Here is a 16,772-nt window from a genome sequence, read left to right on the forward strand (position 1 = left end):
TTTTGTATCTGGTTCTCTGACTCAATGCCATCGCCTGTAAAGCGGTAACCCTATGCTTTACAGATATGAGTCAAGCTTGTTTATATCCTTACGATAGAACAGCTCCCCGAAAAAGCAGCACTCAGCATACTTTTCAACCTTAGTTTCTAGGGTCCCCTTGAGAAAGCAGAAGTGACTATGTCTATTCGGGATGTTTTACCAAGCACCATACATTGGAATATGCATTTATAAATCATATCATTTATCTTTCAAAAGTTCTGGAGACTGTAGTCTGAGATGGAGTGCCAGTAGAGTTGAACTCTCCTGAGGTCTGTCTTCCTGTTTGCAGAATGCTGTTTTCTGGATACTGTTCCCATGGTGGACAGGGGCAAGACGTTGGGGCCCTTCATCAAGGCACGATACCTATTCACGAGGCTCTGTCCTCAGACTCTGATTCTCTTCCGTGGTTAGCACATGCCGTCACACCGGGGCTTAGGACTTCAATCTGAACTTTAGGGCTACACTTGCCTATTCAGTCCACAGCGAGGAGCAGTGGGAGGAACAAAGAGATGGAAGAAGAAAGAGGAAAAGAGAGAGGAAGACGAGCCCATGGGTGCTAAAAGCAAAATGGGTCGATATTTTCCAAAGTGGCCCAGAGGGATGCATGTCCTGCACCTGCCAAGATGGAGCCTTTTGTTGTCCCAGCTCTGTGCCCTTTGTCCCTCATTCCCATCACAGATCCCAGGCTGTCATGACTTGTGAAGTAGACTTTCATGTAAAGTCTAAGAACTTTTTTAATAGTGTTTTTTCTTTAAGATTTATTTATTTATTATATTTAAGTACACTGTAGCCATCTTCAGACACACCAGCAGAGGGCACCAGATCTCATTACAGATGGTTGTGAGCCACCATGTGGTTGCTGGGAATTGAACTCAGGACCTCTGGAAGAGCAGTCAGTGCTCTTAACCTCTGAGCCATCTCTCCAGGCCTCTTTTTTGGTTTTTTGTTTGTTTGGTTGGTTGGTTTTGTTTTGGGTTTTTTTGTTGTTGTTGTTGTTGTTGTTATTTTTTCAAGAACTTTTGATTTCTAGTTCCATAACGGAATCCACAGACTGACTTATGTTCAAAATGAAAGATTTAAGCAACGAAGGTGGTTATGTCTGCTAAGGATTGCTCTCACAGAATGTTTAACACCTCCAAAGGTCATTCTATTTGCTAAGTATTAAAGCCAGGGAAACATTTAATTTTCGCACCCTCATAGTTAAAACTTCGCAGTGACCTGTCAGTCATTATCTCCATTTAGGAGGGGCGAATGCGTGCATCTTACATAATCTGACAGTCCTTACAGAGAAAGTTTCTAGAAGGACGTTTAACTCGTCATAAACTGGCTATGCTGCCCTTTAGCGTGGCACACCGCAAGATGTGTGCGGCATTTCACCTCAGGGTGTGCACTGTTTCGAGCCTGAGTGTGAACCTCCATTCTCTCTAGCTTTATTGTCTAACTAGAGAACGGAGATATGAGTACCTAGCATTCAGAACCGCGGCAAGAATGCAAGCAGGTAAGTTATATAAAGGGTAAAGTCGGGTCGGCCGGTCCTAAGTGGCTCCCCAAGTATTTTGTTGGTCAGTCCTGTCCTATGTTTCCCATTTACCCCTAACCCCTGTTTTCGCCTGGGAGAGTGGAGGTTGCGCAGGACTGCGATAGTCTTCTGTCATTTCTCACTCCGTACATCTCAGTGATGGTAGGTGGACCAACCCAGGTCCGGAGCCGGTTACTTGTACCAGAAGCAAAGAGGATGTCGAGCCAGTAGAGGGCAGCAGAGAGGTAAAAATGCCCAAGCTCTGACAGTGTAGGGACCAAGTCAGGATGAGGGAGGGGACAGAAAGTACTTTTGAGTATTCCTTTCATTTTAAAACAAGATTAAGAAACTCATCTGCAGGACCTCTCAGAACCTTGTCATTCTCCATACCACGTGCACTAGGTTTCTTAAGCTTGCTATTTTCTTTCTCTTATGTAATCCTATCCAATTGAGAATTTTCATGCAGAAATAAACCCCAAAGAAAGTCTATTTAGAGGTCTTTATTGTAAACTGAGAAAAACCAAGGCTGCTGAGAAACACTACTTTAAGGCTGAACTGGAAATAAATCTTTATCCTTGCTCTGAGCCCAAGTACTAACCCCTGACCCCCAATCATAAGACAAACAAACAAACAAGCCACTAGAATAAGTACCCTCAGTAAGTTTAAAGAAATATATGCTTAAAAGAAACCACAAGGACTATGAAAGAATGTTCGTTTCTGAGAAACAGGTAACTTTTAGACTATTACGGACTTAAAAGTCACAAACTCCTAGCAAGCGAAGGCCCTGGGTTCGGTCCTCAGCTCCGAAAAAAAGAAAAAAAAAAAGTCACAAACTATCTTGGCCCAGTTTCTCACTGGAAATGTCTCCACAGTTAGAGCTATTTGGATAACGTCTAGTAGTTATCCTACAGGTAGCGGGATAGCCAGCTGAAAACAATGGGCTTTTGCTTTTGTCTCTCAGGGCTTGTGGTAGGATTGCCTCCTCTGTCCCTGTAGAGGGGACAGGAAAATCAACAAGCGTAAAGCGATGTACACATAGTGCCGGTCCAGAAAAACAATGGCCGCTCCACTTGGAACTATTTTAACCTGGATACTCTTGATCCCACCAAGAAAAGAATGTTTACTCTGAATAGAATGCTGTCCATCAGGAAGCAGGGGATGAAAAAGTGAAGTGTCCAAATGCTAGTCAAAATTCGGTGAGAAGAAACTTAAGATTCATCTGTTACTGTTCTGAAGCACAAAACAAAACTGAAGGTCCACTTGAGAAGTTGTTAACACAACCAGTCAAGGTATTTGAGAGGACAATGGCTTCTCTTAGGATGTGGGCTACTTGTGTAAACACTTTTAGCTTATTAAAAAAAAGGAACCAGGTATTTTTTTTTTGGTGATAGTAATGATACTAGTAATTATTTAGATCTTTTTTAGCTTGTGTGTCCCATGCAGGTGTGTGATAAAAAGTGTAGTATATATTATTCATAAAGTATACAATACTATGTATCCATATATATTTAAAGTAATATATATATACATATATATATATATATATATATGGCGTGGTTTCCTTCAAGAAATGAGAGAGATCCATGTGTAAGAGCTTCATGAGTTCTGAGGAGACAGTGAGCTGTAATGTGTGTAAGCACCATGAGGATCGCAGTAGAGCTAGCCATCATCAGAAAACCCCGCCCCCTCATCGCTAGCTTTGTTGTATCACCTTTTAAGTTTTCCTGAAGAGAAAATCTAGTGGCAAAGGACCCATCGCTCCGGAGAAGGAGCGCTCAGCGGGCTCTTTCTGGGTGTGCCTGAAAATGCTGCTGATGCCTCGTGCTTAATAACTTTAGTGAAAATTTAACAAAGATTACATGTGCTCATGATTACGTATAGGTTATTTGCAGGTCTTTGCTTTTATATTTTACATATATAATAATACCTAGGTATTCTCATTTTTTTAAATCTAAAACAGTTAACTTATGAAATCTCCCCTCCTACCTAATGAAAAGGCTATTCTGGGGAAAATGAGATTTATCTAACTACATATACATATGACTCTTTAGCTGAACTATTAGAATAGTAAGAGGTCATTTTCTTCCTTTACATATTGCTTCCTTTTTAGCTTGTGTTGCCATCTCAGGCTTTTATTTAGACAATCGAGTTATAAACACACACACACATATACACACATATGCACACATACATATACATACATACACACACATACACAAACTTACACAAACATATACATACACATACCCACATATACACACATACATACCCACATACACACACACACACACACACACACACACACACACACACACACACACACACACCACACACACAGCATGACTTTTCCCCCAGGAATTGGTAGACGTTGTACTTGTACTTGGAGTTAAAACAGCAAAGACAAATAACAGTGCCCTAACCAACTCAATTGTGATTTGTCTGAGTGTGGTTTGGACACTTTGTTATAACTTTAGTTGTAAGAACGGGATGCTGCTTAAAGCTTATGTGGCCCATACATATACAGCCACCCAATTAGACAAGATGGATGAAGCAAAGAAGTGCAGACCGACAGGAGCCGGATGTAGATCGCTCCTGAGAGACACAGCCAGAATACAGCAAATACAGAGGCGAATGCCAGCAGCAAACCACTGAACTGATAATAGGTCCCCCGTTGAAGGAATCAGAGAAAGAACTGGAAGAGCTTGAAGGGGCTCGAGACCCCATATATACAACAATGTCAAGCAACCAGAGCTTCCAGGGACTAAGCCACTACCTAATGACTATACATGGACTGACCCTGGACTCTGACCTCATAGGTAGCAATGCATATCCTAGTAAGAGCACCAGTGGAAGGGGAAGCCCTGGGTCCTGCTAAGACTGAACCCCCAGTGAACTAGACTGGTGGGGGGAGGGCGGCAATGGGGGGAGGGTTGGGAGGGGAACACCCATAAGGAAGGGGAGGGGGGAGGGGGATGTTTGCCCGGATACCGGGAAAGGGAATAACACTCGAAATGTATATAAGAAATACTCAAGTTAATAAAAAAAAAGATTCATTTAGCTGGCAAAGCAAAGTCAAAAGCAGCCCTTGAGTTCTGAGCTCTGAAACCAGTTTTCCCCCTTCCAGCCTACAGAATTTCTATACATTTACTTAAATTCTTTAAGCTTTTGCCATGTCCCCAATGAATTCGAAGTTAGTGATGAACAGAATGCTTCATCTCCAGAATGTATTCATTATATGTTGCTATTGTTATCTGGTCAATGGTCACTTTCATTTTCTAGCCCCTATGAATCTTAGGAAACACAGTAAAATGTAACTGCTCGTTTCAAAGAACTCACAAATCAAGAGGAAAAGCACAATGAATAAGACTGAGATGCAGAAGTTCTACCTGGTGATTCTGGGGTGGGGTGAGGGCTCTGGCTTGGGAGGAGGGGCGGCAAGTGAGCCCCTGGGCCTGATCATTAGCACTTCTAAAGCCTATGGTGATTGGACATAGCTTTCATTCCAACACACAGAAGGAGGCAGGCAGATCTCCATGAGGTTGAAGACAACGTTTTGTCTACATGGAGGGAGTTCCAGACCAGTGAGACTTTGTCTAAAAAGAAGAAAAAGCAATTACAACAACAAAACAGAAAAGAATATGCTGTTCTCTTTAGGGAGTGTTAGGGGAAGATTACCTGAAACTAGGAACCAACAAGAGTGAGATATGTAAGCATGACCAGGATATAGGGAACAGAAGAGAACGGTTCAAAGTGTGTGTTAACAATCAAGCACGTGGCCGTAAAGGTGGAATAGCACAGCCTATTGGAGCTCCATATAAACAGCATTGGTTTCATTGTATGTGACATAGAAAATCATCAGTAAATTCTTTGGTTAGTCTCCTGGGCCTGGGATTGAAGCCAGAGCCTCCTGCAATCTAACCATGTGCGTTATCACTGGGCCGCATCCTCACCCCTGGTACCGTCATTTTTTTCTCCTTAGATGTTTGTGTGGTTCTGAAGGTCAAACTGAGGTCTATCAATCCATTTTCAGTATGTCTCCATACAAGATACATACTTGAGAATGACAACTGGAAACAGTGTGGGCCATGTACATGATAATGTCCCTTAACCTGGGGTGGTGGGTGGGGAACAGAAATACTGTTCACAGCTAGGAACAGTAGATCATAACTGTGTTTAGAGATTTTATATGGGAAAGAGAGGAAGCCATTTAAAAGAAAGAAATCACACAGAAAGAAACAGGTCCCAGCATTGTAAGTATGTAGAAGTTTTAAAACATCCCAAACATTAAATAACATTGAAATTCTCATTCCGAGAAGGTTTTTTTTTAATGATTTATGAGAAAAAGATAAAAATTTAGAAAAACTCTTTTGTTCTAAACAGCATTTTATACACATTTATGTAATTAAAGGTGTTTTTGGATTGAAATGGGGGACAGCTAGGCCCACGTAGAACTCCACTACACATAATCTAATGACAAAGTTCACTGTTTCTCCAGCCTCTGGTGGCAGCCTCTCCTGACCTAGCAATGATTCTGTGGTGATGCTGCCCCTTGTGTTTAGTATCAGAATGCTACCAAAGTAAGCATTATCTGTCTTTTCACATGCTGCTTCCTGTAGGTGGAAGCCCTCTGCTGGTTATAGAGCCCATAGCAAGACAATGTTCTTTTCAATTGATGGGGAAAGCTAGTTTGTAGCTAGAAAACCTCTATGTTACCAATGCCCACTCCTCATTGTAGCACAGTGTTACAAAGAGAGTCAGAATTCCCCTATGGGCCTAAGTCAAGGACTTCACCAGAACTGAGTGCTTGAGATTGGGTTCAGAGTCTTATGACCAACAAAAAGTCGCAGATGAAACATTTGATGCTCCAAACACAGAATAGTAGGATATTAAAGAAAGTAGGCAAGAAGACTGCCCAGGTATGATGTTATCACTGTATTGGTTGCTGACAGTTATCAATTCTTCCCTTTTTTGGAAAATGCATAGAATTGCACCCCTCCCCCTACACACACACACACACACACACCAGTAGAATCTATACACTAGATAATATGTATGAAGTGCTAGGGGATCAGAGATACAAGTTGACATTATTATCTGACAACTTCGTCATCATGTTCGTCATCCTCAGGGTCGTCATTTCTGCTATCTCTCAAAATATATACAAGGTTTTAATTAGCCCAGCTTGCTCCAGTTTAAAGGAAAAATAGAACATCTTTCTGTGCATGCTTATGTCTGAGGTGGGAGTGAGTTGGGGAAATATTATGTTTAGTAGCTGTATTCTTTTTTGTCTCCACAAACACTGCACCAAATCTCCTTCTCAAAAATCCAAAGGAAAAGAATAATGAAAGCTACATCCCTCAGTCATTCCTTTCACGCTCTAAGTGTTTCCCACCCACTTGAAAATTAAGAGCTTTTCTAGGCACACAGGGAAATGCAAAGATTGTGTGGGACAAAAGACCTAAAAGTCCTCTGGAACTAATTTCAACAGGTCATACTGTTTAAATGTTACCATGAGTTATTTAGCTCTCAATAGAGGGGACAGTTCATTGAGACTGCTCTGTCTTTTTTTATGGTAGGGATTGCTTTAGTATCGATTAGAATACATAATTAATACTGACATGAGAAATGTTAACATTTGCCAATTAAACATTGTATTTATGTGATTTAATGCCCTCACTTGCGAGGCAGAGGCAGACGGGCCTCTGTGAGTTCAAAGTTAGTTTGGTCTACATAGTGGCTTCCAGGCCAGCCAGGGTGACAGAGTAAGACCTTGTCTCAAATGAAACAAAAGCAAAACAGTGAAACAATGCAAAGAAGTTGACAGTCTTGCCATTCCATCGGTATCAATAAGAAAGTGCGCTAAAGAAGTAAAATACACATGAGCAGTTCTGAGAAGACCTGGAGCAGTGGTTGCTTGGGCTGTCTTGCTTCTAGCTTTCCTAACCATTCATCTTTAGGCATTTGAAAGAACATCCTCTCCACTCATCAGGGGTTGGGGTCAGGAAATCAACATCTTTTTATCTCCTCAATAGCTTGCGTGGAGACCTTCATAACCATTGTTTTCTCGGCCACCATGTTTCTAGACATCTCCCCAGCTCTCCATCCCTCAAGTACCCTTATGCCAGACATTTCTGAGAGCCAAGCATCCAGGGCTCTTTTCAGTTGGTCCTTATTTCTGTAGTTTGGGTTACAGAGTGGGCAGCTCATGGGAAGAATTTCAAGTCCACTGCATTGTGGCTGTTTAAGGCTTCTACCTTCCCATGAGCCCATTTCTGTTATTTGCATATTTCAACCTGACTTATCATGTGGAAACTGTCATTTCTGTGTCTTCCTGGGTTTGTGGTTTTATTCATTCAGTCCCTGGTCTAGGCAGGACTGCTCCAGCCCTGAGAATTCACCAAAGCATAAAGTACATCTGCTGGGCCCTAGAGTTTGGGGGTGGGGCGGTGAGGAGGGGGACGTAAAAAGCCCAAATGTGTTCCTTCTATGGAGTGACAGAAAACATTAATTTTAAGTAAAGTTTAAAAAGGAAAAGAAGGCTCATATATGAGTGAATTCGTGAGCAAACGAAATCAGGAACAGAGGGCAAATTGGAGCAGGATGAAGGCTTTCCCTAGAAGATAAGGCCCTGTCTGCAGGGTTACTTAGTTGGAAGAATACAAATGGTTTGGGAGAATGATATAGGAAGTTGGGGAGCCTGAGAAAGAAGTATTGGAGCAATAAAAAAGAAAGAAGAAATGTTTTCAAAGTACCCAAGAAAGGAAGTAGAAGAGGGTTGATCATGGAGCTCACAATGGTATGAAGTGACTGGCTGCTAACTTGCTGTTATCTGGCAATATAGGGAAAGTACTGTATTTTCTTCCTTCCTTAGAATTGTCTATATAGAAAGGGAGCTTCTTTCCTCCCTTCCCTTCCCTCCCCTTCCCCTCCCCCTTCCCCTCCCCTCCCTCCCTTCTTTCCTTCCTTCCTTCCTTCCTTCCTTCCTTCCATTTTTTCTTCAGTGTTGGGACTCAAACACCTGTTGGTCAAGTGCTCTAGAACTGATTTCCACCCCTAGCCTTCCCTACTCTTGCTGGTGCTTTATACTTGAATGCAGAGTGTTGTGGTCTGTGCTCTTTGTTTACTTTCAAGTGTAGGAACCAACGCAAGAACTAGTATGCATCCCTAGGACCTTTGCTCTACAGCAGTCTAAGTGGGTGGCTGTTTAATAAATTGTTCTTATTTGAATTTTTAATAAGGGGTACAAGATAACAGAGAGGGAATCAGAGTTAATCACAACACCCTTCATTATCCAAGAATACTATTTAAGGGAATCCTGGGATATGAATTAGGTTTTGTTTTCCCCATGTGGAAAGGTTTAATGAGAGAAGAAGAGTAGAAGAGGGGAGAAAAGGCCGGCCATGAGCACTTGGAGGGAAAGGGGAGGGAAATGGGGAGAGAAGGGACAAAGGGGAAGAGGGCAAGAGAGCAGAGAAGAACTGTTTTTTTTTTTATGAGTTAGGTTTTAAAGTTCATTTGAAGGTTCATTTCTTGAGTTTCTAGGCATGAATATCTACATACTGTCACTCATTTAAGAGCTAAGAGCTCTTAGTAGCAGCATCATGTACATTCAGATATGTACAAGTTTCCCACAAAGAAAGAATCAGGAGGATAATTTGAGGTTCAGTATATTAAATTTCCATCTTTGAGACAAAATACATGGGGATCATCTTAAAAATAAAAACAATTTTTTTGTTTTTACTCAGTTTCAGAGACTTGTACCTTGTGGTATTTAGTTATAGGAGCTATAATTTTGATCCTATAGCATCATGGCATATAATGATGGGAACACATGGAAGAAAAGGTCTCCTCAGTTCATCATGTCTAACTATGGTAGACAGAAAGGAGAGAATCCCATATCACTTCCAATGGGACAACTTCAATGATATAACTCCCTTCACCTAAGCCCCATCTGTAATGGGTTCTAGATATGGACCAAATATAGCATATGGCCTTCTGGGGCTATTTAAGATCCAAGCTACATCATCTAGAAAAAAGTTATTCTTGTCCATTGGTGGGATGGGATGGATTTTAATCTGTATGACCAATGGTAGTTCACTGTAGAATATTCTATATCTTATCTACTTAAAAAGTCAGTCATTGTGAAGCATAGTTTCCAACAGCAGGCTGGAAGAGCTTGAATGTCCTCACAGCTGTTTCTACAGAGCCCCTGTTACTGACTTCTCACTATATGCTTCCAGTTTGCCAGCACAGTCCTCACCCCAACAAAGTCATGGAGCCCATAACAAGTCCCAACCCTCGTCCATCCATCATCTTAGCCTTCATCCTCATCTAGAATTCTCACACTCTAAGAACAGCAATTCATGCTTTTCTTCATCACATTTAACAGTAACCAGAACATTCCCAGAAATTGCTAGATCTGTTGTATCCACATGCATCATTACACCATAATACCAACGGAAAGGAAGCATGATTAATACAAAACTAAGAGTGTAGCCCTTGCTGGACTTCGTTTCGAAAGATATGTGTGTCTTCTTGACATGAAGATAAGTCATTTACTTTCAGCAAATGACTTTCTGTAAATCCTGGCCATGCCCCTGCTAACCATTTGACTTTGGGGAAAATTTTGCTCCCGGCCATTGTTTCTCATCCATAATTTGAGGGTCAGAGCAAATGTATCCTGGAATGCCAAGCAAGTATTGAAGGAATTTCATACCAGGGGGCACCAAAGAAGAGTAACACTAATGAGTATGTCACCTTTGAACGTGCTAGGACAGTTCATCTGGTGAAGTCCATAAGAAACAGAAGGCCAACTTAGGAAAAGGTGAAATGAAGGCAAGTGCTGTGTTTCCTTTCTCCTGGGTTCCTAAGAGAATAGCTGTAGCCATGCCTACAAAAAAAGGGAAGAAAGAAAGACAGACAGAAAGACAGACAGACAGACAGAAAGACAGAAAGACAGAAAGAAAGAGGAAAAGGAATGCCTGTTTCTTTGACCAGTTCTTTCTACATGTTTAAATTCCTAATTGTGCACACAATCTTAGTCACTCCATTTTCATGTGCAAGCAATTAAGACTCATTAGCAGCCCTCCCCCATGGTAGGTTCTGTTCCCCATCTGCCACGAATCAGATCCCTCAGGAGCATGTTTGACTTCGAAACAATGTGAAAGTGCTGTGTATTTTGTTCCGATTGTATTTATATAACATTTTAAGTGGTGTCAGTGGACATTCACAATCAGATCAGCAACCAGACAAAACAAGACATCAAAGAAACCAGTGAAATGAGAGCAAAAACAAAAGTTTTTTTTTTTTTTTGTTTTTCAACTAATATAGTAGGAAGGAGTAAAAGAATAACCAGTGTTTGGTAAACGTCCCTCAGGCACAGCTCACTCCTAACTTATGACAGGAACGTGTACTTTCTTCAGTTCCTACTCTGAATATCAGTTGTGTATATTCCTAGCTCATCGAAAGAAGCCAGAAGTTTTGGAAAATAAAATATCACAACAGATGAGACATGTGGTGAGCCTGCACAAACAATATAGCAGAGGGCGCTCCCCTTCCCCACTTTTGATGGAAGCTTGGAACACACCAATGAACCTTATACGGTAGACCTCCATCTAGGTATCTTGGGTTATTTTGTCTATCAGCCTCTTAAGGATTTAATAAGGGGAGATGTTTTGGAATCGCTGGATGAAAGGCTTGCAAAAGTTCAAAGTATTGTTGTTGTTTTGGGGCAGTCACACCTGCAGGTTTAAAATCCTTTGTGCAAACCCAAGTCTGGTCCTCTCACATCCAGCCTTCAAAGAAGAGCTGGCTTGGGCATGTGACAGATTCTCTTGGGAAAGCTAGGAGAGGCACTACCACCCACCGGTTGTGTTTGTACATAAACATCAAATGGCACCAAGAAAAGTAACAACTCCTGCACGGGCGATCTGAAGCCAAACACAGAAGATGTGGCAGTTGAGGTAGGGGGAAGGGCTTGGAAGTAGTTAACTAAAGGGAAAGGGACACTGAAACGAAGAACTTCGTGCTTTGTACCAACAGAGCTGTGCTCATTAAACGGGATGCTTTTAGAGGAGAAGCACACCGGTACACTTTGTCCAGAGTCAAAGGAGTTACTTTCCTAGTAAATGTCATTAGCGGTCAAATAAATGTCCTGAGTACTGGAGGTCCACAAACTTGCCTGTTGACTAGTAACCTCCCCGGGATTTAGAAAACACAGCAAAACAAGAAACAAAATCCAGAGATACAGGAAGACATAGCAGAGGGACAGTCTAGTTTACAGGTAAAGTCAGTGTCTGGATACAAAGTATAATAAAGGTTCTGAACTAGGGAAACAGGCTAGATGGTAGGAATAGAGAAAGATAGTTACAAGACATAACTGAGTAGTGACTCTTGATTGTATGATCCTAATGACTAGATGTAAAATACTTCTGAGACTATGTTAAACCTTACAATCCTTGCTAATATGTATAGGCTGAAAACAGAGTTCTGGATTCCAATATCAAGTATAATACAGGTTTACCTCAATAACCAGATGAACTGCACTTCGTTTAAGAGAAAGTGTTCCACACATCCAATATTGTAGAAAACCAAGGCTCATGACTATTTTGAGACAGTCTCTCTCCCTCTCTCTGTAGCCTATATTCTCCTGGTGCTCATGACATGGCCCAGGCTTGCCTAGAATCCTTCTACCTCAGTCTTACAAGGACTGAACTTACAAGTGTAGTCAATCCCTGGGCAAGATTCATAAGGTATTTGTGTAATTCTGTAGACTGAAAACCTTTAAGAAGTACTCTGCTTATCCTTAATCCCTGAAAGAATTGTAAGGTGACCATCCTGATGGCTTTGGTCATCCCCAACCTCCACTTTCACTGTATCTGTCATCCACAGAGGTCTCTAAGAGCCAATGACCTATGAAGGACTTCTTTGCCTCTACCACGGAAAAAGACTGATGGGTGGTGAAATGGTTCAACAGTAGAGGGCTTGCTTATTATGGACACACTTTGGGCTAGATCCCTACACACACACACACACACACACACACACACACACACACACACACACACAGAGTCATGTTTTCTGCCATGTTTTCTCTGCCAGTTTGCATGACCAAAAGAAAATACCACAGATTGGGTAATTTATAAAGAATGGAAAATTATTTTCACATCATTTAAAAGGCTGGAATGTCTAAGATCAGATCAAGGCAACAGCTTCACATAAAAGATTTCTAATTGCATCCCAACGTGGTGGGAAGTGGAAAGGGCAATGGAAAAAAAGGTTCCCACTTCACTCTTATCAGACCCTATTCTTACCCTATTCTGAAGAGCTAGACATCATGGTCTCTTGACCATTTCAAAACCCTTCCCCTCAATACTTCTTCTTTTTTTTTTTTCAAAAACAAAACAAACAAGCAAACCCCTTGGAACTTACTCTGCAGACCAGGCTGGCCTTGAACTCAAGAGATCCAGTTGTCTCTTCCTCTTGGGTGCTGGGATTAACGCTGTGTGCCACCATGCCTGGATGGAATAAATTTTTAAAAAAACTAAATGGTGGTTACTGTAAAGTTTCAAGAGCAGTCCCTCTACTGATCCTTATTATATTCCTCACCCTTTCCCTCCCCACAACTCCTTCTCCTCTTCTTCTGTTTTTTTCTCAAGACAAGTTTTCTCAGTGTAACAGTCCTAGCTGTCTTTGGACTGACTAAGCTAGCCTCTAACACACAAAGATCTGCCTGCCTTTGCCTCCGAAGATCTGGGATTAAATGTGTGTGTATCATCACTACTTGGACCATCCCAATATTCTTAACTTTGACATTCTGGATTTAGCATAGGACACATTCAAACTGTGCTCATTGGTCACTTCTTTTTTTTTTTTTTTTTTTTTTCCCCCGGAGCTGGGGACCGAACCCAGGGCCTTGCGCTTCCTAGGCAAGCGCTCTACCACTGAGCTAAATCCCCAACCCCGCTCATTGGTCACTTCTTGATGTCACCTTGTGACATCAAGGCTTGACCTTGTGACAAATTTCTTCATCTGTTACTTCTTTATTCTTGACCAAGATTCCAAAACTATTGAGTTGGACTTGCAAACAGAACAAATTAATTCAAAATTAAAGTAGGCAGTTAAAGATTAATTCATGACTCAAAATACAGCTTAGGGTGCTGAAGATATAGTGAATACCTTTTGTAAACCCATTTTTTTTTTTTTTTTGCTCTGGAGTCTGCTCACTGTTTTGGTTTTGGCTATTATAAGTTCCAAGTTGATCAAACCTTAATAAGTTGCTAGTATATCCAGAATTAATAGAACTTAATATTGGTTTATCATCAATCAATCAATAAAAACTGTTTGATTTTTGTGTTCTGAATGTCAGAGAAACAAAACTAAGTCAAATGTAGGCCTGCCCCTAAGAGTGTGATGTGTTGTAGTTGTACATATTAACAAAAAAACAGAGACTCTTATAGCCACAAGACTACTAAAATGTATAGATTAATCACAACTTTTTTGAGGCAACAGGGACCAAATTGGGCTAATTAAGCAGTAATAGCTTTTCAACCAACATGATACTTCCACTGGGTATCAAATTCCTGCTCAGGTTGAGAAGAGGGTGTGAGTAAGCCATCACCAGCAGCACCTTCTCACACAAGACCATTTGCTGTTTAGAAAGAGAGGTGGTCACAGATGACGATCCATTGCCCATTTGTCACCGGCCATCGGAAGTCTCACACACGGTACAAGAAATGGCATCAGGTCTTAGCAGAACTAAACTCCCAACTCTGCTACTATCTTTCCATCGAACTTCTAATCAGTATTTTGACCCGATTTTTCCTCTATGACATGGAGATATCAGAGGAAATAACATCTAAGGATCTAATTAGCTCTTTCATGATATTTCACGATTTTTAAAAACACGTGCTTCCAATTTACTGCTTTTATTTTCTTTCCTCGTATTACGATAAGAAATGAATGAAAGTTGTGTCAGTTCAAACTCGATTTCCACTCTCCCCAGTGTGGACATAAAAGGGCAACCTTGACACCATTTGTTGTTTTCAGTTTTCATGAAGAGTTAAGAGAAATTTCTGGCTCCTGTGGTTAGGCCTCCTCTCCAGTTGGCAGAAGTCTTTATGTGGACTTGATGGTTGCCCAGGGCAACAAAATATTAGGGACTGAAACATGTTTAGAGACTCAACTGTGTAAGTGACTCAGGCTGAGCAGATCAACTGAAGCCCATACTTAGCTAGAGCAGGTATCTGCCCATGCCTGTATGCACTGTTGCTGGACTCCAATGTACACTGAAGTACACTAAAAGGAGCCAGGCCTGAACTCTGTGGAGAAGAGTTAAACTCTTAGAAAACAATATTCTTTCTTCAGCCATGTCTCACTCTTGAAGGATCACTAGGCAAGGAAACATAAGCAAGATGAGAAGACTGATTGGAGCTTTGAAGAACATCTACCAAGAACACAATGAAAACTCAATAAAAATTTAGCATAAGAGCTGCCAGTCAACACCAGTTATCTCTTTGGAGTCAGCAGAAGCAGCCCACAAAAATCAATACCCATTCCGTGCTCTCTCTCTCTCTCTCTCTCTCTCTCTCTCTCTCTCTTTCTCTCTCTCTCTCTCTCTCTCTCTCTCTCTCTCTCTCTCTCTCCAGACATTTCTAGCTATGGTCTGAATTAAAATGTGGATAAAAAAATTAGTTTTCCTGTTCCCAAAGTTCTTAAATCTTGAGGTCATCCCCCTCAGTTCCATCAGCCTGGCACCATGTTACCAATTACTACAGCTTGTTAAGGGAGTTTTAGCATCCGGGAGTTGTGTCTTCTGCTCCTATTTGCTGTTGCCCAGAGCAAGAATTGTAGGGGGGAAATATTAGCCAAGTCTTGTACTTGAAGTCTTTCCTCTTTAGCTGTTTAACTGGGTTCCATGTTAATTATGTGTTTGGTTGGTGGTGTTTTTATCCACCACTACTTGTCCTTCTCACTCCCAGTAAACAGTACCATTATGATAGCAAGAGCAATTATATTCCTTAACTATTTTTCATGAATGCTTACGGCATGTCATTACGAGGAGGAACTGTTCCTGTTGGCATGCTGAAGTTGTGATTTGAAATGAATATTCTGTCTGAGTGATTGGAAACCTAGTCCTAAGCTCAAGCGGTTCACCATGATGACTCTCATCTGGGCAACCACAGCAGCTGTTTGGAAACATGGCTCAAGATCACTTGCTCGCAAATGTCTTTTTCCATATGATCTGGGGGGGTAGGATTGAACCCATATACGTTACTCGATGTGTGGAACACATGTGACCCTGACAGATGACTCAGCTGACCTTGAAAACTACAGCTGTTTAGTCCCCGCTGAAAACAAAGCTACACAAGTCATTTACTAGGCTTAGTGTTTAACCATTTTATGCTGGACCATAGAACTTCTGAACCCTCAGGGGAAAACCATATCATCCTGGGGCGGGGTGTGTGTGTGTGTGTGAATGTGGACATTAGTTTTACTGCATATTTTGAAAAAGCTGAAATAAAATGTTACAGGATTGTTAAGTACATGTGGCTCTATTTTGCTTTGTTGTTTTAAAAAAAATTAATGAAGAAATCCAAGATTGACTTTTGTTTCTTTTCCACTCCAATGAAAGGCAGTCTGTATTCTACAAAGATCAAAGATTTTTGTGTATGCTATAGAATGTGTTCCCTGCTTAGTTATGACATTGTAGAAGGCTGACGTTATCTTCTAAGAAGATCCTATAAGTGATCCAATATTTTTGGTGTGCTATTTTAGCTGCACTTTGGTTAAAGCAAGAATAAAACACATCTGAAATTCTTAGTATTTATATCAAAACATCAACTTGTTAGGTTGTGGGTACAATTCAATGAAAGCATGCTTGTGTGAGGTTTTGGGTCGGTTCCTAGCACCATAGAGGTTGGGGTGGTGAGCAAACACAAAAAAGAAATCACAGTTAGTTGTATATCTTAAATATATACAATAAAATAGGCTAAGAAATTATGTAAAATCTGGTCTGATGACTTACCCTGTAATCCTACAGAGGCAGAGGCAGAATTGGCATGAATTTGAAACTGATCTGGGCTAGAGAGTAAGTTTTAAGTCATACTGGGCTATAGATTGATAAAGACAGATTGGGTTTTTTCTATGTGAAAAGTACCCAGAGTGGAAAGTCAAAAACTGACCACTAAGGACCACGCATCTTCCAGATAGTCCT

General features: G+C 41.1%; 1 protein-coding gene and 1 long non-coding RNA gene across 16 annotated transcripts in view; one reads left to right on the forward strand and one right to left on the reverse strand.

Moving 5' to 3' along the window:
• Positions 1–16,772, forward strand: part of Pde4d (phosphodiesterase 4D) — a 1,514,231-nt gene that overhangs the window by 1,339,265 nt on the left and 158,194 nt on the right. The window lies entirely within an intron of this gene.
• LOC120101084 (uncharacterized) overlaps positions 1–16,772 on the reverse strand; it is a 64,033-nt gene that overhangs the window by 40,775 nt on the left and 6,486 nt on the right. For all 3 annotated transcript variants that reach the window (XR_010063746.1, XR_010063745.1, XR_010063744.1), the window contains exon 2: positions 12,989–13,074. This is a non-coding gene — a long non-coding RNA (uncharacterized LOC120101084). The remainder of the gene's footprint in view (positions 1–12,988; positions 13,075–16,772) is intronic.

This window comes from Rattus norvegicus, chromosome 2 (assembly GCF_036323735.1).
Source record: "Rattus norvegicus strain BN/NHsdMcwi chromosome 2, GRCr8, whole genome shotgun sequence".
NCBI classification, from domain to species: Eukaryota; Metazoa; Chordata; class Mammalia; order Rodentia; family Muridae; genus Rattus; species Rattus norvegicus.